General features: G+C 37.8%; 1 long non-coding RNA gene across 2 annotated transcripts; it reads right to left on the bottom strand.

Moving 5' to 3' along the window:
• Positions 1–5,893: 5,893 nt before the first annotated feature.
• Positions 5,894–16,944, bottom strand: LOC122236278. Of its 2 annotated transcripts, none has more exons than XR_006214350.1 (3): positions 16,706–16,944; positions 9,131–9,439; positions 5,894–6,202 (listed from the first exon to the last, which is right to left on the bottom strand). It is a non-coding gene; the product is annotated as an uncharacterized LOC122236278 (long non-coding RNA). The 2 variants fall into 2 exon arrangements; XR_006214351.1 differs by having other exon boundaries at positions 16,738–16,944.
• Positions 16,945–22,887: the final 5,943 nt, after the last annotated feature.

The following is a 22,887-nucleotide window of genomic DNA, read 5'->3' as shown; positions in this document are numbered from 1 at the left end:
TTTAATGCTGAAAGAAAAAAGAGTTCACATTTCAAGTTGTAAAAAAAAAAGTGGTTGAGGTCAAAGTAACCACCATTGTGAATAATATAAATATTTTACCAAAATAAAATACATTTGAGTATTCCTGGGTGGTAGTAATGTCAGAAGTGAGGATGAAACAAAACAGGTTACTGGGAGAATTTTGTGGTTTCTGAAGAGAAACTTACACAATAAAAATTCATATAAAATTATTGCAATTTTATTATTAGATTTTAAAAGAATTATAGAAATTCTCATTCGATGTCCCATCCAAAGGGCAAAAATCTTATATTGTAATTACAAACATGTATTTCCAAACTCAAGAGAAGAGGTGTGAATCTTTACTAGCACTGTATTCTCAGGCAAAAAGGTTATCTTCTCTGAGCCTGAGAGAAGGCAAGAGTATCTGAACACAGCCACACAGACCCTCAGATTCAAAGGTGAGATGCACAAAGCTTTCAATCTATGCTTATTTATAAGGTGATACCAAAGTGTTTATAAATTTCATTACATATGTTAGACTTACTGTAAATTTTAGTTCAACATAAGAACAAATCTTTAGTTCAAGGTACATTACTTGGGAGTATCATTCTCTGCTCTTGTAGCAAAATTCACAATTAAAAGAAAGAAATCCTATCTTGTGGGTATGCTATCTTATTGACACATGTTAATGACATTGCATCTGTGACAATAAATGACCAAGTTCATATTTCTGAGTCAGACCAAGAGACTCTCGAAGATCCCTCCTGTGAGTTTGTGAGCTTTTGCCCAGCTCTTTGAGATCACCAATGTTAGGTTTTTCCATCACTCCTCTGCCAAAGCCATCAAATAAGGGGCCACTGATCACCCAAAAAAGAAAAGCCACACCTAGCCATATGATTATATATCCTTCACTGAAGAACATAGGACAGCAAGTGCTCAGGCAGGTGAAGAGAAAGAAATAGAAAAAAATTCTATGTGTACTATACCAAACCACCACTTTCACTGGATATTGATGGTGATTGACTCACAAAAGTAGCCTCTCCAATCTAACTGAGCAAGACTACTTAAATATGACATTTTTAAAGCTTTTTAAGGAGCTAATTAATTCATTTGTTGGTTAAATACAAATAAGGTCCATTTTTATTTTCTTAGCCTCAGGCCTTGACTCTCAGAAGGCTGTTAGGCCTGCATAATGACTTCATCTGAATTTCATTTTATTTTCAGGCTACTTTGGAACAATTACATGACTGATTTATATTAGTCATCTCTAAGGACTCTCAGACCACGTTCCCATCTGTAAATAGGTACCCCTTCCAGTGCTACTTTCCTCTGGGTCACCACCTACGTGAAGGAGTTGAGAATTCCACATTTATGGGTTGATAACATTATTGACATTTGGATCTTTTTGTGGATCTGTTCCTGGTAAGTTAATATAAATCATTGTACAACCAAAGTGCAGGAAATTTTAGTGTATTTATAAATTTAAAATTAAATTGAGTCTTATTATAAGGAAAACATAAAGCTGATTTGACTCACATCATTTAGAAATAGCCTAATATCCCAGCTGACTTCTCATTATCCTCCTTTCCCCTAATCTAGCCTGAGTTAACTCCAATTAGGAAGTAACAATTAGTGGCCTTTCACACTAGTCCTTGCTAATGAACAACTCACTCCAGATATATTGGAAAACTCAAAGAAGTCATGTTATTTGGTCAGTAAGTCCCCTTTGTCAATAAATAATTCTATGAGCCTCCCAGACAACAGAACAAAACAGCTTAGATATTAACCTAGCATTTGCCTGACTCAGCATAATCAGTGTAGTTTCTGAAAGGGGGAAATTGCTTTTACAAGCTCTCTTGTATTGAGAAAATTAGTCTTAGGGATTTCCTTCACTCTATACTAAACCAATCTCTCTCTCTTATTTTTCCTTTTTTTCATTCTCTTTCTTTCAGTTCATCCACTATCCAGCCCTACCTCCATTAATTGCAAAGCACTAAATTGGTAGAGAGCAATGAACGTACTTTGTAGGTCAGCAAACTGGAAAGTAATTTTATTCATTAGGTAAAAGCACTACATTTCCCCCTTCAAAAAAATTTTACCATGATTTGTTATGATTCCACCTTGCATTTCTAGAAAATGTCTATGTTTAAAACCCTGTGAGTTCTATGAATGAAAATAGTTATCCATTTTTTAAGTTACAACTAAAAAGCCTGGAGGTCCAGTTGCAAATCACCTAGAGGGTGGGCTCAATGTCTTATTGATACCTGAGAGGAGGACCTATATAATTTCTTTGCATCAAGGCAATAGTTCACAGCACAGGATGCAAATAGGAAGTTTCATCCTATGCTTCTGGATGACCACTCTGAAAACAGACCATTCATTCAAGAACCTTAAAAAGATAAACACTATACATCTATGCATCTTAGGGATGGAGAGTGGGAGCTAATGTATTCCCAACTGTGGTTCTAATTCAAAAATACTGTGACCTCTCTGGGGAAGATATCTAAATCACTTTACTGATCAAGGTGCAAGTGACCTAGATTAAGGAGTCAAAGAAGGCTTCCTTGAGGAAAATATTCTTGATTTGAGGAATGAGTAGAGGTTAAAAGTGAAAGATGGCAAAGGGATAGCGGGGCTTCTGAACATAGGGAACAAGATATGTACAAGTACTGTAGTGAGCAGGGACACAGCACATTCTTGGAGTCTGAGAGGAGTCCAGATCACAAAGAACAAAAGGAGAATTTGCAAGACGCTGGAGATATAAAGTGGTGGCCAAGGCATGGAGGTTTTATGGGACATCCACTCCCTGGGACTAAGAACACATTTAATCCTCCATATCTTATCTCCTCTTTGTTTTGTGCCCCTGTAGACCTAGGAGCCCAGCCATAATTTTTTTTTCTTCATAGCTAATTAGAAATTCTAAAGAATGCTGCATTGGCATTTGCCTTAGGTATCAAAGGTGATAGCTGAGACTAAAAGGTGCTGCACATCTGGATCCAGATAAGCTGCCGGATGCCTCCAACTAATTCTTGGCCTTTGACTTCATCAAAACAGGAAATTCAGATGCCAGTTAATGGAGGATAAGATTTCTGAGATGTTGGCCTACTTCTTTTCTTCCTAGCATTTTTCCTTTTACTTTCAAGCAGTTGTGGGTTCTATGATCTTTGCTATAGGGAAAAGATATGACAGGTAGAAGGAAAAAATTAACCTAAGATAGATATATGCCTTCTAAAAGCACACACATTTAGGGAAACCTAAAGAACTAGGGTTTAGCTGATTAATTTTAAATAAATTAATTTAAATAAGATTTAAAATTCCATTCTACCATCACACTGGCCACATTTCAAGTGTTCAGTAGCCACATGGGACTGTCAGCTATCTATAGTGGACAGCGCATATAGAGAACATTTCCATCATTGTAGAAGCTGTACCGAACATTGCTGGACTAGAGCAGAGACAACATATTTGTGAGAAGCAGAGGACAAGACAAGCAGAGTATATCTTCTAATAAAGTATCAGCTTCAATCTTTGAGATAGCAGAAAAAAAAGACATTTATGCTCCCTCTCTCCCTTAGTAATCACCTTAAAACAACAACAAAAACGTGAACCTGAAATGTAAATGCCATCACTGGTGAGACAATGAGATGCTGTAACCCCAAGCTACAACATATGGGGAAAGTCAGCAAAGATCTAACAGACATGTGGGAAGATATCAGGAAGAGACATCTGTGGTTGCAGGTTTGGGAGAAAACCTACAGAGCACAGTTACCAAAGCAAGTGATCAAGGCTTAAAAGTGAATCCAACAATCCCTTTTCTTGAATGACAAACTTAGGTGGAAGGAACTTCCTAGAATCACATCCAGCAAAGTGGAAAAGCAAAAATCTGGAGCTGAACAAAGAATGTTTAGACACTTGGTCACCGCTGAAGACCAACTGCCAGGAAGTAAACTATGAGGAGAGGGGCTCCGGATAGTGAGCAACCATGCATCTGCAGATCTCCTTCAATGAGGGAAAAATAAATTGAAAAGAACTCATTCAGCGGTATGAACTTGTGCCATAAGGAAATTTCATAATAACCAGGGAGAGTAATGATAGCCCAGAAAACTGCCCTGGACTGTTCACAAATTTGCAAAGAGCTGGTCCAGAAAGAATCCATCTCATTTCAAGATTAATCATCATAATTATAATAATGAAACACGAACAGTATCTATACACAGATAACAGAAGAAGGAGGAGGAGGAGGAGGAGGAGGAGGAGGAGGAGGAGGAGGAGGACGAGGAAGAGTAAGAAGAAAAGGAACAGGAAAAACAAACCGTTGAAAAAAAAATTCACCAGGTAATGATTATAAAAACTGAGTAGGAAGCTCAAGCCAGCTACACCAGGAAAGAGCACTATTAATACGACTATGGGTTCTGAGGAGAGGATAAGTGGAAAGACTCTAGGTCATGCCCTGACTTTAGTTCCCCTGAGAGTTTACAAGAACCTTCCTGGGGAAATCTTGGGCAAGGCTGTAAGATCTGGGGAAAAAAGGACTTCATCACATTTAGGATCTCTTGCAAAGATGTAGCATGGGCCTAGTACTGTACATCAAGCAAGAATGTGGGTGGGAGGCAGTTATTTCCCTTTCCCAGTTAGTCATGGCCTACTTCCAGTTCTCAGAAGAGGAGTAGATCATAACTGGACAGGCAGTGAAATGAGCACCCTCAGCTTACCCAGGTGGCAGGAATGGAACACAAGAGGAGGTAACTTGTCCTACCAGGTAGTGAGACTTATCATGCAGTAGTATGAAGGCAGTGTGGTACTGGTCCAAGAGTAGACAACAGGCCAATCGAACAGAAACCGCCCCCCCGACACACACACACACACATATATAAATGGATACTTAGAAAATTAGCATTGCAGAGCAGTGTGGAAAGACTGGTGTCTTCAGTTAATGGTTCTGGATCAATTAAATTTCATATGGAGAACAATCAAAACTTGACAGCTAGCTTAACAGCTAAGCATATATGTTTTAAAACATAATTTCAAATGATTATAGACAAATTTCAAGAGCAAAACAAGTGTTTAAAATGAAAGGTGGAGTATTTTCAAGATTTTGAACTGGGGGAAAATTTCTTTTAAATAGAACACAAAAATACCAGTGTTAAATGAAATTTGATCAATGACATCAATTAAAGAAAATACGTTCATTAAAAAAATTCTATTCTGTTAGGAGTGTAGAAACCCACCATGATGCAAATTGGTGGAAAACAGTATGGATTCATTAAAAATAGACTATATGAAGCAATAGCACTGCTAATTTATCCAAGATACATATGATGCATAATGTAAATGTTTATACACTTCAACAATAGCCAAATTATGGAAAGAGCTAAATGTCCATCAACTGATGAATGGATAAAGAAATTTATATACACAATGGAATACTATGGCAATAAAAAATGAAATATGTAGCAACATGGATGGAACTGGAGAGTGTGATGCTAAGTGAAATAAGCCATACAGAGACAGATACATATGGTTTCACTCTTATGTGGATCCTGAGAAACATAACAGAAACCCATAGTTAGAGTAGAGAGCCAAAGCATTAGAGACTGTTACTGAGAACAAACTGAGGGTTGATACATGGGTGATGGGTATTGACACCTTTTGGGATGAGCACTGGGTGTTGTATGAAACCAATTTGACAGTAAATTTCATATAGAAACCCACCATGAAGTTGGGGAAGGCATTTATAACACAAATAACTTTTTTAAAACGCTCATATCCAGAATATTTAAAAAAAATTTTACACACAAACAAAAAACAATTACAGAGACTCTAATAAAAAAATGGGGGAAATTGACGCTGTCTTAGTCTGTTTGGGCTGCTATACAAAATGTCAGACACGGGGTGGATTATAAACAAGAGAGGTTTATTGCTCACAGTTCTGAAGCCTAAAAGTTCAAGATGAAGGTGTCAGCATGGTCTCATTCTGTTCAGGCTAGCTTCCTGGTTCTGAACATGTCTGAACTTTCAAAGATTCTCCATCTCATTGGGTCTGAGCTTTCCACATTTCAAGGGTTGGCTTTTTCGGGTCTGGCAAATCAATTATCACTCAACCATCTGCTTTCCAGCACTGACATATTCTACTTTTTCCCATTTCCTCCATCCTCGTTATGGTTATATATATATTTTTTAAAATCTCTGTACTGTATTTTCACTGCAATTTCAAAAGAAATAAAATTAGATGAATATATTCAATCTGCCACCTTTCCACAGAATGAGTTTGGGTCTCTTAATCTCTAAAATGAACATCAAAATAACTATTTAATGGGATTGAACTATTAAAAGAGATTTATATATTTAAAGCAACCAACATCTTTCCTGTGGCTATTAAAACAGGATTTAAATGCAGGTGAAACCACCACCACCACCACCACCACCACACACACACACACACACACACACACACACACACACACATCACATTACATCACATCAAATCACATTAACATACGTGTACACACACACACGCACACACAAACAGTCTCATCTCCCCCCTCCTCCAACCCTGGAAAGATCATGTAAATTCAATCAAGGGTAGAATTCAGATGTGGATTATTCAGATATGGAGCTTATTCTGAGTGTGAGGCATTCTTAGTCCATAATGAGAAAATATAATTGACTACAGGAACCCTGAGGATATTTAGATACGAAGCATCAAACTTTCTCTTGAAAGACACTATTAAAACAGGACATACATTTATAATCAGTTGTATATCTGGGGAGATATTGGGATTTGAATAGAACAATATTAGTAAGCATTAATAGAATGTAGTATATTGCCTGACTTGTGAAATCTAGCAGTAAAAGAAGATCACAGTTCCCTGTTAATTAGGGCCACCTACAGTGTTGGAAACCTTTTTGGATGATCAAAGAGGAGGCATACTTAACCCAGGAGATGTTGACAAGCTCTTCAGCTTGTTAGCATAATATAACTCTCCACTAAGTGCTTGATGTACAAGCTCTTTTATGCTCTACCACAGTTTTGGTTTAGTAGTTTTTGAAACAATATTCCTTACATAAACAATGAAACTTAAATGGGAATTTGATTTGTGCTAGTATCTATTCAAGCATATCATTCAATACTGAATATCTTTTGTGACACTTTTTCTTACTACAAGAATTATAAAATACTTTAAGATACTAAGGATACTTCCCTTTTTGAATCTGCAAATGAATCCATAAAGGTCTAAAGAAGGTTGGGCTCAGATTACATAGGAGATCATCTATTTCCCCCTGCCTGCTTCACAACTGAAATACTGGTCCCTAATGTTAAACTTCAGGGAATTGAGAAATATACATTCTTGGTAAGGGATCTCAGATCAATGACTTCCTGAGCTGGAGAGGAATTTTTTTTTAAAGTCTCTGGTCTATATAAATAGTCTGTGCGGCACAGTAGGAAGATCATTTCCTGTGAATCAGATAAACATGCACTCAACTCCTCGCTTGTTATCTGAGTGCTTTGGGGTATGTTACTTCATCTTTCAGTGTAAAAACAAGGGTCATAATACCAACTTTTAAAGTTGTGTGGAAACAGGAAAAAGAAAAGGCCGATAAACCACCGCATACATTTGGGGCCTCAATAATTTGTAGCTCTTACCAATAAGCACTCGATCTGCATCCTTTTCTCACTTAAACCAAAAATACAATTCCTTATCATGAAAGGTATTGACAGACTGGTAGAAAAAGAAATATTTTAGAGTATTCAAAGTAAATTTATGTGTAGTATCATTAAAATGATTTTATTTTCTTCAACCTACTAACTACTGAAATGTACCTGCTGATTAAATTCAATTTGTTAATAAACATCTATAGAGGACGTAAATGCATGCCAAACTCAGTACACAGAACTAGGGATCCGTGCTTGGGAACCCTTGGACAAGCCTGACTCAGCAGGTCACAGGACTTTCTGGCCATTCTCCTTGTGGCGATGTGTCCTTCCTCTGTGAGCATATGGAATTGTAATTGTCACTTTCCATAACCAGGAGGTAATTTATAGCAAGGGAAGAGAGCAAAAGTGTATTTTCTCTTTACATTTGCACTGTGTAGTAAGAATTTTCAACTGCTTGTTGCTTTGTGATATCTCTGTTAGGGAAGAGTGAAGAGGCGAAACGAAATAAAGTAAATGTAAAAGCGGTGGATGATAGACCTGCTTATCGTCTTGGGTATAAAAGAGGTGGCAAGTCACCTCAAGGGGAGAAGCACAGGTCAGGTGATCCATGGAGCTCTTTTCCTGCCCCCTCAGCCCCGGCCTGACCCTCCCAGGCCTCTGCTTCTACAGTTCAGGGACCAGAGGTTAAGGTGTGTGGGGGAGTTTGCCAGGAAATAAGGCTTGGAGGAGCAGGCTGGGGCCAGGCTGGGGAGATTAGCCTTCATCCTCTAGGCACCAGGGAGCCAACAGAGGTCTTTAAACAGGGAAGCCATGTGATCAGATTAGCTTTTCAGGATGATAACTCTTTATTGTGGAAAATGGACTGTGTGTGGGGGGAGAGACGTGTTAAGGGAACCAATTAGGAGGCTGTTGTCTTACTGGACTTTCTTATACAATAACTATATGTTACTCTATAAAATATCTCAAGGACCTCATGGTGCTGTAATTTTTAGTATTTATTTAACATTCAACATAATTTAACTCCCTAAGCATTTTTTTTCATTCATTAATATATGTTTAAATACTATTCTAATAGAAAATAAAAATGCAATCCAACATGAACTTAAGGTACTCATCGTAATCTCAATTCTTTCAAAAGAATTAAATGCATGAAATATGCATGTTCACTCTGCATATGTATCCGAAAGCTCAATTCTGCATTTAAAACAGTGTTTCATTTGCAAATATTTATTTGCTTTGTGCTGCATGGTACCAACTTTTTTATTTTCCACATAAACTAATATCATAGGTTGAGACATTAACTAGATATTAAATTGTACAGCAGGAAACTGTGCAATACTAGCCACCTTCCTTTATAGCACTCTAAAATAAGTTTAAATATACGTGTGTGTGTGTGTGTGTGTGTGTGTGTGTATATACATATATATATATATATATATATATATATATATATATATATATATATAGACATACCTTCGAAGCTTCCACTGAGCCTAAACAGTAGAATATAAAATTACTCATAGAATTTGCTCAAGTTGCACTTTCGAAATTCACTCTTTTTAGAAGTTGTAAAGTATTCATAAAAGCTGAAAAAATGTGCAAAAATTTGCATTGATGGATGTTTTCTTATCCTCCATCAGGAAATGATGTACTTGAAACTCATTATAGATCTTCATAGAAACTCGACGGAACGTGCCTTGGGCTTTGTGCTCATCAGCACATACCGAGTTGACTGCATAATTCATATCTCTTGTGTCACATTTCATGTATAACATGTATTTCCTGTTAATTATAAAAATAAAAACACATCATATATTCTAAGAGCATAATTACGAAAATGCTGCAGAAAGTTGTGTTTGAAGTGTATTATCCAATTTCTCTTTTAAACATATAAGGCGGAAGTTATTTTCTCTTGCTATTTTAAAGACAGTTTAACAATGCTTCTTTTTTCTCTTCCACCTGACTCTACAGAATGATATAGAGGCTCCATAACATAGGAAACAGGAAATAATAGAGACAGAGGAGTTACCAACTCTATCATCTCGAAACATTTAGACAAATAAATAAAATGAACTCAGGACTTTCCAGGACAGAACCAAGATTGTTCTCTGGATATGAAAACCAAAGCAATTCACTGATTAGTGATTAATTATTTTTTTTCCTCTTTGAAGGACATGATTTTTTTTATATATGTTTGTAGTTCATAGAAAAACAAAATTCCATGAAGGGCCTGATCCTATTAGCCTCCGGCAGTCAAAATTCTCTTAGATAACATCTTCCTTTATAAAAGAGGAAATATATCATGTAATTAAGATTCTAACTACTTAATAATTATAATTTAGCTTGAGAGGACTTTTTAAGTATCATGTAAGGTTCATAAATCTTGAACTGCATATGAAGTTATAACCCCTATTGCAGTGTAAGCTTTCACACCTACATAATATACAAGCTCTAGCTGTACAAGATAGCCACCACCCTTTGGTTACTAATTAAACAGGCATGGTATTAAACATAAATTAACTATATAATTAATATTACATACTTGTCATAGGTAGTTATTGTGCATCTTTTCCCTTGACTCACAGGGAAGAAACTTTTTGGCATTAAACTTTGGTTAATTGATTCACTGCTGAAGAAATGGGCTGAATTGTTAGACTGACTTGTCATCAAATATGAACTTTTCCGCGCAGAAGCGACTTTGAGTTCCCTAAAGTAACCCTGTTTTGCCACCAAAACCTTATCTAAGAAAATGGTGTGATTTGTTTAGTAATATATATAACTTTGTAAATGTATTCACTTATTGATTTATTAATTTATCTACAAGTGCCATCAGAAACTAACATGTTTATAAAAATGGATATAAAAATATATAGTCACAGAAATGACAAATAGGCTTGCTATGACCAATTGCTTCCCATCTCTCGGCATTAGCTGCCTAACATATTCATATAAGTCCGGCATTATGAATATTATTATTATTAATAATAATAATAATAATAATAATAGCTATTGTGATTATAATAAGATCCCATAAATAAAGAAAAGGGATGCTGATCTGTATGCCAAGTATTTGCAGAGACCTTGAATAAAGCATTACAGACAGCATCCCAAAAGTTTATACAAAGTAACCAAGGAGGTACAAGAAGAATAATCCACTCTTCTTATGGGGTCATAGAAAAAAGTATCTCATGGTGACTGAAGATGACCCAGAACAATTCAAGTAGAGATGACTAGTGACCGATATAATATCTGAAACAGGAGCTGAGCTCAAGTTCTGAGCTTGAGATGTAAATTTATGAGTCACCAGCTGATTATTAAAAGATATGTAAAGGCTTTTTGGATGGACGAGGCTGGAAAGACATCTCTAGCAAAGACACCAAGCTTGAGCAAAAGAACATCCTTCTCAACTTGTTTAATAGTTCTTCACAATGGAAGCATTGGATGTATTTCGTGGGTGGTGAGAGGCAAATGATAAAACATTGGAAACTTGATTGGCTAGAAGAAAAGATTAAATTAGGATTTTATTCTTCATCAATTTGTATTTGTCAGAAATGAAATATGTTGGGGCGCCTGGGTGGCGCAGTCGGTTAAGCGTCCGACTTCAGCCAGGTCACGATCTCGCGGTCCGTGAGTTCGAGCCCCGCGTCAGGCTCTGGGCTGATGGCTCGGAGCCTGGAGCCTGTTTCCGATTCTGTGTCTCCCTCTCTCTCTGCCCCTCCCCCGTTCATGCTCTGTCTCTCTCTGTCCCAAAAATAAATTAAAAAAAAAAGTTGAAAAAAAAAAATTAAAAAAAAAAAAATAAAAAAAAAAAAAAAAGAAATATGTTACCAGACTTACATATTTGCATATTTATATTGTATATTTACATGTTTTATACTCCTAGCTGTCAAATAGATATGAAATTCTATTATTTAGTAAACTATCTGAAGTAATGGTTTTCTTTATGCAATTATAACTGCTTCTTTGCAATCCTTATAAATTTAATATACATTTGATAGAACTCCAATGTATCACTTCTGTTTGATAATGAAAAATCTTGAATGATATTTGAATAAACATTTTCAAATATACTTACATACTTGGGGTTTCCTAATTAATGGAATTCTTGAATATATGTAGGACAGATACACAAGTTTTAAGGCTTTTCGTTTGTTTTACTTGAAATTTATTTATTTATTTTGTGAGCGAGAGAGAACGAGCAGGGGAGAGGGGTAGAGAGAGGAAGGAGGATCCCAAGCGGGCTCTGCACCATCAGCGCAGAGCCCGACACAGGGCTTGAACTCACGAACCATGAGATCATGACATGAGCTGAAATCAAGAGACACTTAACCCTAAGCCACTCACACGCCCCTCAAGTTTTAAGTTTTAAGTTAACACATTAATGTGTCAAGGCATAGTTAAAGAAAAAGTTTAGGCTTTTTTATTGGAAGAAATTGGTTTCTAAGCCTGGGCAAACTGCTTAAAGTTCCATAATGTCTGCTTCTTTTCAACTGAAAAAAATAACAACTAGTAAGGATGAGATGAGATAAATAAAGCATGTGCAGCTTGAAAATGCTAATAAATCATGACTGTACTATAATTGGAATATATCGTTATGGAATGGTGTATATGTTCTACACAAGAAGTTAAGAATGTGCTGAAATCTGCATGTCCATTCCCAAATTTAAATGGAGCATACATGAGGACATATAGCATGAAGTTCCTGCTTTTAAGGAATTTCAATTGAGTGATGTAACAAATGAAAGATGTCAAAGCCAATTTGCATTAGGAAAGCAACTAGTATACATGATATTATCCAATAGACATCTAGTCTATCAGCAGTTTACAGATGATAGCTTTTGTAATGTAGAGGAAACACGAACAAAATATAATTTTTTTAATTTTTTAAAGAGCAACTCTTCCAAATGATTTCAATTTATGAAATGAATTATTTGATTGATTAATGAATTTTACAGAATTTACAATGCTTGTGTAAAAACAATTAATTGCCTCTTTGACTCAAACAGGTTTATATTTGTAAGTTATTTTTAAGCCCCCAGTTGAGACTATCAATTTCTTTAGTCAGGAGGCTCACCCTCATTAGTCAAATGAGAGATAGATTGCAGCTAGGAATATTCCAGTTTGTCCTCAGAATAGAACCCTCTCTCTCTCTCTCCCCTTTGTCCTTTTTCGTCCTCCTTCCTACAAAGATTTATTTTCCTATTTGTTTCCTCTTTTCCATCGGCTGATCATTGAAGGTCTGTTACTGCACATTCATTAAGACCACGCTGGGTGCAGAACACTGCAGAAGACATTGAGGAACTTAGCTCAGTAGTTTCTGATTGAATTGGGGCTTAATTTTGCTTTTGTTCTGCACTGGGATACAGAGATTTAGTTCATTCATGCCTTTTCTCTTACTTTTGCAGTTAATATTTTGGTTCACTTTTACAAACACTTTGAGTATTCTCTGTGACAAGAAATGAGCAAATTGTAAGAGACAATTATAATGCAATGGGATACGGAAATTACTTCCAAGTACAGGATGATGGGGCATAGAAGATGGGCTTAATCTATCTAAGGATGGGCTGAGGGGAAGACTTCTCGGACAACATGATATTTCAGTCAAGGTCTTACAAATGAGTAGAAATTACCTAGAAGTTGTGTGTGTGTGTGTGTGTGTGTGTGTGTGTGTGTGTGTGTGTGTGTGTGTCTGTGTGTGTCTGTGTGTTTGACAGACAAACACACACACAGACACACAGAGACAGAGAAGCTGGGATTGGGAGCAGAGTGGGCATTTCACAAAGAAATGCACGAGCAAAGATGCACACAAAGGCACCAAACTGGATGGTACTTTTACTGTTTGCTGCAGCTAAAACTGGGGAAGTGAGCAGTCAGGTCAGACTATGGGAAGCCTTATATGAAATGCTGAGGTGTAGAAGTCATAAGTCGTAGATATCTATATAGAGAGAGAGAAAAACAGCAGGAATCTAGACTTTAAATGCTCAACCTCACCTCTACAAGTTCAATGACAACTATATATGCAAAGGTTCAGGAAAAGAAACATACCATATTTTACTTTTTCTCTATTATACTTATTATATTTATTCCCTAGGTGATTTTGTCTAATCTTATGGCTTTAAGTATTATCTGTATGCTCCTGACTCCCAAATACTTTTATCTCTAGCCTCAATCACTGCCCTGAACTCCAAACTCACATCCAGTTGCCTACCCATATTCCCAATCAAATGTCTATTGGAGACCTCAAACTTAAGCTCAGTACAGAAATCCCACCATGCCCTCCCAAGCTGCTCCTCCCACACTTCTCCTTATCTCATTAAATAAAAACTCTGGTCTTCTAGTTGCTCAGTCTGAAATCTTGACTCCAGGGGCTTATCTGATCTGCAAGGATCTCCTGCTGGCTCCTTCTTGAATGTGTAATCAGAAACGAACCACTTCCCACCTCCCGTTGCTGCCAACCTACTGCAACTGTCATCTCCCACCCAGATTACTCCAGCAGTCTCCCAAATGAGCTTCTTGTTTCCAGGCTTGCTCTTGTAAAAAAGACTCTCCACATAGCAGAGTGAAGCTATAAAAACAGTCAGATCACATGACTCCCTCCAATGGCACCTCACCTCACTTAGAGAAAAGACCATATTTGAAAAGACCATATTTACCATGACCCACAAGCATTCTTGGATTAGCTCCTGATACCTCTCTGACCTTATCTCCCTCCTCTCTCCCCACTGCTTACTTTACTTCAACCCCACTGGCTTCCTTGCTGTTCCTCAGACACATCAAGTACACTCATGCACTTGCTAGTCTCTCTGCCTAGAAGGCTCTTCCCACCATGCTCTCTTCCTCCCTTCTTTCAGGCCTCTTTTCAAATGTCATCTTATCACTGAGGTCTTTCTTGGACGCTCTATATAAAAGAGCAACAGCTCCCCTTGGGTGCCTGGGTGGCTCATCAGTTGAGCATCTGACTTTGGCTCAAATCATGATCTTATGGCTTGTGGGTGCGAGCCTGCACTGGGCTCTATGCTGACAGCTCAGAGCCTGGAGCCTGCTTTGGATTCTGTGTCTCCTTCTCTCTCTGCTCCTCCCCGCTCTCATTCTCTCTCTCAATCTCTCTCTCAAAAATAAATAAACGTTAAAAAAAAAAAAGAGCAACAGCTCCTTACACACACACACAGACACACACAAACTGACTACTCCCCCAAAACCTACTCTACTTTACTCCATAGCACTTACCAGCATTTGTCCATGTATGTACACATCTGTATCTGTATCTATAGTTTATACTTACATACTGTCCCTTTCTCTCCCCTAGAATAAAAATACTATGTGAGCTGGGATCTGGGACTGTTTTGTTTGCTGCTAAATCCCCAGGTCCTACAACAATGTAACACTCAATAAATTTTTGTTAAATGAATGAATTTGAGGCTCCCTCCCAAGTATAATATTTCTTGGTGAGACACTCTAGGTTCCTTCTGCATCTCTTCTCTCAACCTCCCACCCCTCCTCTTCTGAAAAAGAACTCTTATTCATCATTTATTCTTCTTCTTTGTATCCCAAGTACCCAGCACACTCTGATATATCTGGCCACTCAAACAAGACAAAGGAGAGGCTTCACTGATCCATTTACACTTCTAAAATACAATAATCACTACTTCAGCCAGAAATAATTCCTTTATCTTCTAAGCTCATTCCAGAATTACAACTCTCTCTAGTTTATCATTCTAATGATGAGGATACACTGACCCAAGTCACTTCATGCAAGAAGATGAATCATAGGCCACCTGCCCCACGCAGCAGCCCAAAGCCCACTGTATCTCCCTGGTCACATAGGGTAACCAGGGGACCAGTAGTGAATTTACCATGAGGCTAATGAAGCGTACGTAACAGGGCTCCTCAATGTCATGGACACCTTCTAAAGTCCCATGCCTAATTGTCTATTTATAATTTTTTTTAATTTTTTTCTCTTAAAGAAAGCTGCACTAAACCTTTAAGTGTCAAAGCCCACAAAACCAGGACAAGATGGGAATTTTCCTAAGACAAAAAGGCAAACAAAATATAACCCATCATGCTTTGAACATGCATGTACCTGTCACCTTCTGGCCTCTCACCTCTTTAGCCACCCACATGTTCATCAACTTTCTACTTCCATTCCACCTTGTTTGAAAATGCCCATCCTGGACATTTTTAAAACCAAGACTGGTTTTGTCTCTTTTCTTACCACTATACATAATAATTTTCATTCTTACGCTTTTCAAATCTGTTTAGCAAACATGTTTCTTAAAATTTTGCCTCATAAAATTAGATAATACTTTTTATTTTATTTCAGGTTTCCCTGTGATGCATTTCTCTCATTCACAGAGTCATGGCAAGTTTCTGTTGTTTTCTTTTCCTCCTCTTACATTTCTTTTTCTAATGTGTAGGCTTGATGGTCAACTTCTCTCCGTGGTACCTGTGATTTATTGAGGAAGCTACCATTTGTCAGCTTTATCGTTCTTTCTCTGGACTGCTATTCACTGTTATGTTTCCTTTCAAGACCTGACACAGCACTTGGCATTAGAGGCACAAGATGAATAAATGAAATGTAAATCTAAGGGAAATTACCTTTGAATGGCATATGGTGCCTGCTCCTGTAAGGAGTTCAAAGCTGCCTGTTCATTCATAAATCCAGAATCCCCAAATTGTACTATTCATAGTCTTGTGACAGACAGTTGTTATAAATTTAACATTTATAGAATGAAGACTAAAACCTGGATTTCCCCCATGGACTTCATCTAGGGTCAAGAAACTCAGAGAATTCTCAATTTCTTTAAAAGATTTTTAAAAAGAACTACAGATCTTCAGAGTAAAGGGCACTTAAATTTACAAGGTTAGACACTCAATCAGCCAAAGGCTTCACAGCATGGACCAAACGCCCTGACATCTAAAATGTAGGATTTCTGGTTGTCCCAGAATTTTATATCCCTATAAACTGTCTTTTAGAACATGATCTGTATTTTAACCAACTGATTTTTGTGGGATTTCAGGAGGGAAAAACAAGTTACTTCAATAACTTACAATCAATATGAAGAACTTCACATAGAGCTAACCTCATAACTTTCCCTGAAAGAACTCATGTTTAATATGCACACAACACATTTCCTTGGGTTCAGAGTGCTGCATTCACTATGTTCCCTATTTTCTTGTCAGTCTTCCACAAAGTCTCCAACTTGCTCAGGAACAGCTGAAATAATATACACAATAGTTTCAAACAGAGAAGAAGGCAAACTATAAGAGACTCTTAAATACAGAGAACAAAATGAGTGTTGATGGAAGGGGCAGGGAGTAGGGGAAAATGGGTGATAGGCATTGAGGAGGGCACTTATTGGGGTGAGCACTGGGTGTTGTATGTAAGCGATGAATCATGGGAATCTACTCCTGAAGCCAAGAGCACACTGTATACACTGTATGTTAGCCAACTTGACAATAAATTATATTTAAAAAAATAATAAAGGGGTGCCTGGGGGGCTCAGTTGGTTAAGCATCTGACTTCAGGTCATGATCTCACAGTTTGTGAGTTCAAGCCCCGCATCAGGCTCTGTGCTGACATCTCAGAGCCTGGAGCCTGCTTCACATTCTGTGTCTCCCTTTTTCTCTGCCCCTCCCCCACTCATGCTCTGCCTCTCTCTCTCAAAAATAAGCATTAAAAAATTTTAATAAAAAAATAATAAATAGCTACCAGCTATTAAATACGCGCGCGCGCGCGCACACACACACACACACACACACACACACACACACACACACAAAAGATTGAGAAAGTTACTTCTCTCTGAATCTTCTCTCCAACTGCGACTGGGGCTGATGTGAAGGGGGTGAGACCCTTCCTTGCCAGGACACTCTTGATTTTTTTCTCCTTTCATTTCTAACTTAAAAATCATACCACTTAGGGGCACCTAGGTGGCTCAGTCGGTTAGGTGTCCACATTTGTCTCAGGTTATGATCTCGTGGTGCATGAGTTTGAGCCATGTGTTGGGCCCTGTGCTGTCAGTTCAGAGCCTGGAACCTGCCTCAGATTGTGTGTCTCCTATCTCTCTGCCCCTCCCCCGCTCACACTCTGTCTCTCTCTCTCCCTCTCCTCAAAAATAAATAAACATTAAAAAAAATGTTTTTAACAAAATCATACCACTTAGAGTTTTGTCTTGGGGCTGAATCAGTGGGGGGGCAGGTGCCACAAATAATATATGGACACAAAATTGAACAATATAGAAATTATATGAAAAGGAGTATTCTCTTTTCTAAATCTTTCTTACTCCTTGTGGGTAAAATCAAGGAGAATTTCTCAGTTTGGTGCTAATATTACTTAAGTCCTAACTCTTATTATATCCCTTTTTAATGAAATAAATAAACAAACAAACCTCAGGCTCAAAACCCTGGGCATGTCACAGTCAACTAAAGTTCAATGGCACGTATCACTCTAATGACTGATAATTTCTTCTATTTAAGGAAAAGAATATCGGTTTTCCATTTATGGGAGTGATTTAAAGTTTCATTGTAATTAAAATCTATGCAAACTTTAAAAGTTCGTTTAAAATAATATTAAATAAGTAATAGGTAATAAATAGATATGGCAAAAATCTTGAATATTGTATGAGAATGACTGAAATTTAGGAAACAATGATTACATGGCATTATTTTATAGAGGTCTTCATTAAAATATTCTTTACCTGGAATGGGGAGCCTTTTTGGCTCCCCAAATTTTCCTGACAACTTGAATTTTTTTCATGTTAGTGATTTAGTCTTTGTTGAGGCACAACAAAAGCATCACCCACATGGCTACCAAAGCTTAGGTTGTGGTCGATAAGGACACAGAGCAAAATGTGCAGCCATGGTTCTAGGGAGCAGAAGCAATGGAAAGGCCAAAAGAAGCAATGGAAAGGCCAAAAGGGAAAGAACCTCATGTCTTGCTCTCTGAGACCTGGTGCCGAGTCTCTCCAAAGAATGGACCTGGTCTCTCCAAAGAATGGAGAGATGATAGGCTGTTTGGAAATAGGCATCCCAAAGTGGACACCTAGAGGTCAGCATGCCCTAGGAGCAGGAAGACTTGAAAATAAAAAGATACCCATCTTCTTGTTGGAGAGGGAAGAATAGCAGCATCTAGACAATTTCTGACTCACCTCCCAGGTCTCAACTATTCATCTCTTACCTCTCGGTCATCTTTGACACCCTAGACTCTAAATAATTCCCTCCCTAACATCCTTCATTGCATACATGGACCAGAAAATCCCAGTTGTTCTACTTCCCTTCTAAAGTTCAGAATTCCCTCCAGAAATATATAAATGATTGGTAATTATCCCTTTGTTACATATATGCTCACTCATCTCCTTTCTCACCAACATCCCTACACACAGCATCCACACTACAGAGCCCCCACCCTCCACCCTGCAATATCGCCATAGAGTTTTCGGATGATCATATAAATTCAGCCAGGCTACTACTCTCACAATAAACTGCGAACCGATGATCTCTTAGAAAAAGTGAAGCTGGTGGGTTTGCTCCAAGTCTAAACTTTAGAAATGAAGAACAGAATTTAGACAGCAGGCACAGAATTTTAACTGAGTTAGAAGGTTCACTGAGACCTCTAGACATCAGTTAGTCTTTTTCTTATCAGGAACTGTTTTTAGAATAAAATCCAACCATCTGGGGGTTGTTTCAATGAGATCTGCACTCCAATGCCTGTATGTATACATATATATATATATATATATATATATATATATATATATATATATATATATATGAGTTACTAATTGGAAGTGTTATTTGAGCACTCTTTAAAAATTCCTTCCAAAATTAATGAGGGCATATAGTGCATAAAGATCCACAGAGGGAGACCGGCAGCACCAGGAGACATTTGAACATCGTACATAAATGCAGCAGGTAAACAAGTTCACGACATGCATAAAAATGGCAGTGGGGGTTACAACTTGTGAGAATATCTCAGAGGAGCTTTATACTTTTGAGCAAAATTTTTAAAATTTGCCACAGACTTTCAGGTCTATTGTGATATTAGAGCAACTCACTGCATCTGCATAAACAGTTTATTTCATTTTTCTCTTTAATTGTACATTGTGATTGCTAAATATTAATCTCATCCTTTTATTAAAGAAAAATGTGTATTTTTATCTGGTATTTAGAGCTTTCATAAGTTCTTCAAATTTGAAGCAGAGTCAACCAATAATATACTACTACCCTGACTACCTCTGGGTTGTTCATAGTCTATCTGAATAGGAGGCAGAATGACAACAAGGGGTCCTTGAACTCATTAAGTGTTTTATGAGTAGTTCCCATTTCCAGAAAACGTATAAATTCGTTTTCCAGATCCACTCTCTCCACATGTCCACGATGAAAGACACATGCATTCTTTTATCTTACCGAGAGCTTTGTTTTATGGGAGTTACAGAAAACAGAAGACAACCTATAACAATAAACTTAATGCTTCCAATATTAAATTACATTATAAAGCAAATTCCTGCACTAATCTAAAACCATCGAAAATGAATGGAGCTATGAAGATCTCTATGACACTACTGTATACTAATTCATCCCTAGCCACAGGGTATCTAAACCCGTAATGAAGCAGTTTTTTTCTGCGCATTTATTAACTGCTAATAATTTATTTTTTCAGTGAGAGTATAAGAACACTTAATTCTGGTGAGGTCAGCTATTTGTAGGTCACGAGGTTTACCCCCCCTTTTCCTCCATTGCTACGTACAAAAGTGTCTGTGTCCCCAGGACCAAGTAGAGACGCAAGAAAGGATTCAGGGTGTGTGCAAAGGAGTCCTCTAACAGAGCACACAGCAAAACGGAAGGTTTACAGAGTACAGCAGAGTCAGACAGCCAAGAGTAACAGAAAGAACGGTTTAAAGCTTTGGGTCCAAACTGTAAATTGGAGAAGGAAGCTCATCTACAACTTAGAATTTGCAGACCGCTTTTCAAATGCTTGGTTAAGTTCTTCACAGTCCTTAAGGATTTGCAGACATAGTACTTTCATTACTAATAAATGGTTTGTATAATTAAAATAGTTTTTTGAAAGCTCTTTGAATTTCAAAGCACATAGAATTATCCTCTGCACAATCCTGATTCAGAGCAATCGGGTACAATAAGGCATAGATCATGTGCTTTATGATTTACTTAATTCATCATCCTATTTCCCTCTACTACTTACTCCCAAACTGTATTGATCTACTCTTTCTCAAAGCAGGTTACCCAGGCCCAGATCGGGCCTGTGTCTGGCAGTAACAGTTTCTCTAGGAGACAGTTCTATTTAAAATGTTTCATAGCCGTCTAGTTATTTGTTCATTGTTAGGGACGGTGGGAGAGACTATAATAGACAGGCAGCCTCAGCTGGCTTCTGGAAGTAAGGCTAGATCTGGCATTATTAAGAGGATAGATGGTATATTCTATGCCCTATGGAAAATAGTTTGATAATACATCTTGACCCAGACAGAACTTATTAAAAAATCCATTACCTTTTTAATTCAAGTTCATAATGCCCTTTAGAATTTCAATTTAGGCATTTCTTACCAAAATAATAGGTAGCTTTATTACTGAACATGGGAAATAGAGTCTCTCATATTGACAACTCTCTAACACGAGGGTTATTCATTTACCACTGACAAATCTGTGTTCTTACTCTTCACAAAAAAAGGGGTGGGGCACATCTTTTCCTTAGGAGTAGACCTTAGATCAACTTTGCCGTTTCCTTGTGTTAATCTTACAGTGGTGCACAAGTTCTATTTATTGGGCTGTTAATCTTTGCCTAAGAGGACCTGGCTCAATCCCAAAGACCGCTCATAAATCTGCACCCTGAGGACAGTTTACTTTCAAATCAACTGCACACAAATATTAGGAAAGGATAGTGCTGTGCATGGATTCTAGGCAGATATAAATTCATTTGCAATATCAAAGACCGTGTGTAGCTGTGGGAGATCTAGTGGCCGCCTCTTGCTGTGCATCAGAAGCGGTAGCCGGGAACCCGACACCTGCTCCTCTCTTTCTGACACACTTACAAGACAAACACATGCTCCATTAAAAATAACACCACTCTGCTCTGACATGTTTTCTTCCCATGCGCCTGGCTTTAAAATGTTCTTGTATTTGTGGTGTGGGCATGTTAAGATATCACGTTACCACTCCACAGTAAGCTCCCTGGGAGCTGGTAGACTGGCAACTGTGTGCAACCACTCAGTGCTTCCTCTGGTCTCCAGAGTACAGCCTTCTTTTCCCCCCATTATATTCCTGAGTCATTTAGGTTCCTTCTTTGGTGTGTTAACGCAACGGGCCTTTCTCATAACTGTGGCTAAAAGCAATTGAAGGCAATGCCAAACCATCCCTCTGTCCCGTACTATCTACCACCTGGGGGCCAGCTAGGGAAGGCCCTTCAAACTGGTTCTCCAGCCTTCTTTGGAAATGATGTGCTAGCAAAAAATTGCTTATCTAACTATTGGGTATTTTAATAGTTGTCCTAACTGACCCAAGGAACTAGTCCATCTGGTCGAGAGACACAGCATGATTACACAGGCTTTGCTTATTATTTCATGCTAATCTGGGCCACAAATTCTACAAACGTATCTAGTCGGCCAACACATGACTAGCACTTTTGGCACCGCCTGAAACTCTTCAAAGGGCTTCGATCCATCGCACATTTATTGCTATTAAAAAGAAAGCATCAAAACAGCAGGTACATCTCTCAGGGGATTCTAGAAAATATGTAAATTATTTAAATGACTGTAGCAGTCCGTTGGGGGGTGGAAACTGGGAGAATTATGTTTTATAAGTACAGTGTTAAATCTTCTTCATTTCTGGGCTTTTTATAAATGGTCGTTTGCCTTTCTTTGTGGTTTAGCACCAGCCTTTCCCAGGAGGGTAACAGTAAAGACTATATCCCTGCAATTTCCATTTAGCATGAATGCCCTAGGGGCAGGATCGATGTCTTTTTGGGAGTGCTTCAGACAGTTAGCACTTAGGGATACATTAGCTTATCTCAAAGGTTCATCATTAAAACGGTTGGAAAAAAGAGAAAGTACCTTTTTGCCTTAAACTTTTTTTTCATTAGTGTTCTCATAATGTTCCACTATTACTACTGCTATTTCTTAAAGAATGTGGTTTTCAGCAAGTTTTTAACCTTTTCCACTCTTTTTCCTTACAGTGTCCTTTTATTGTTGTTGAAATGAAATCACTTATTTCCCTTCTAAGAA

This window comes from Panthera tigris (genome assembly GCF_018350195.1).
Source record: "Panthera tigris isolate Pti1 chromosome E1 unlocalized genomic scaffold, P.tigris_Pti1_mat1.1 chrE1_random_Un_scaffold_62, whole genome shotgun sequence".
Classification (NCBI taxonomy): Eukaryota; Metazoa; Chordata; class Mammalia; order Carnivora; family Felidae; genus Panthera; species Panthera tigris.
This window is presented reverse-complemented; position numbering and strand designations above follow the sequence as displayed.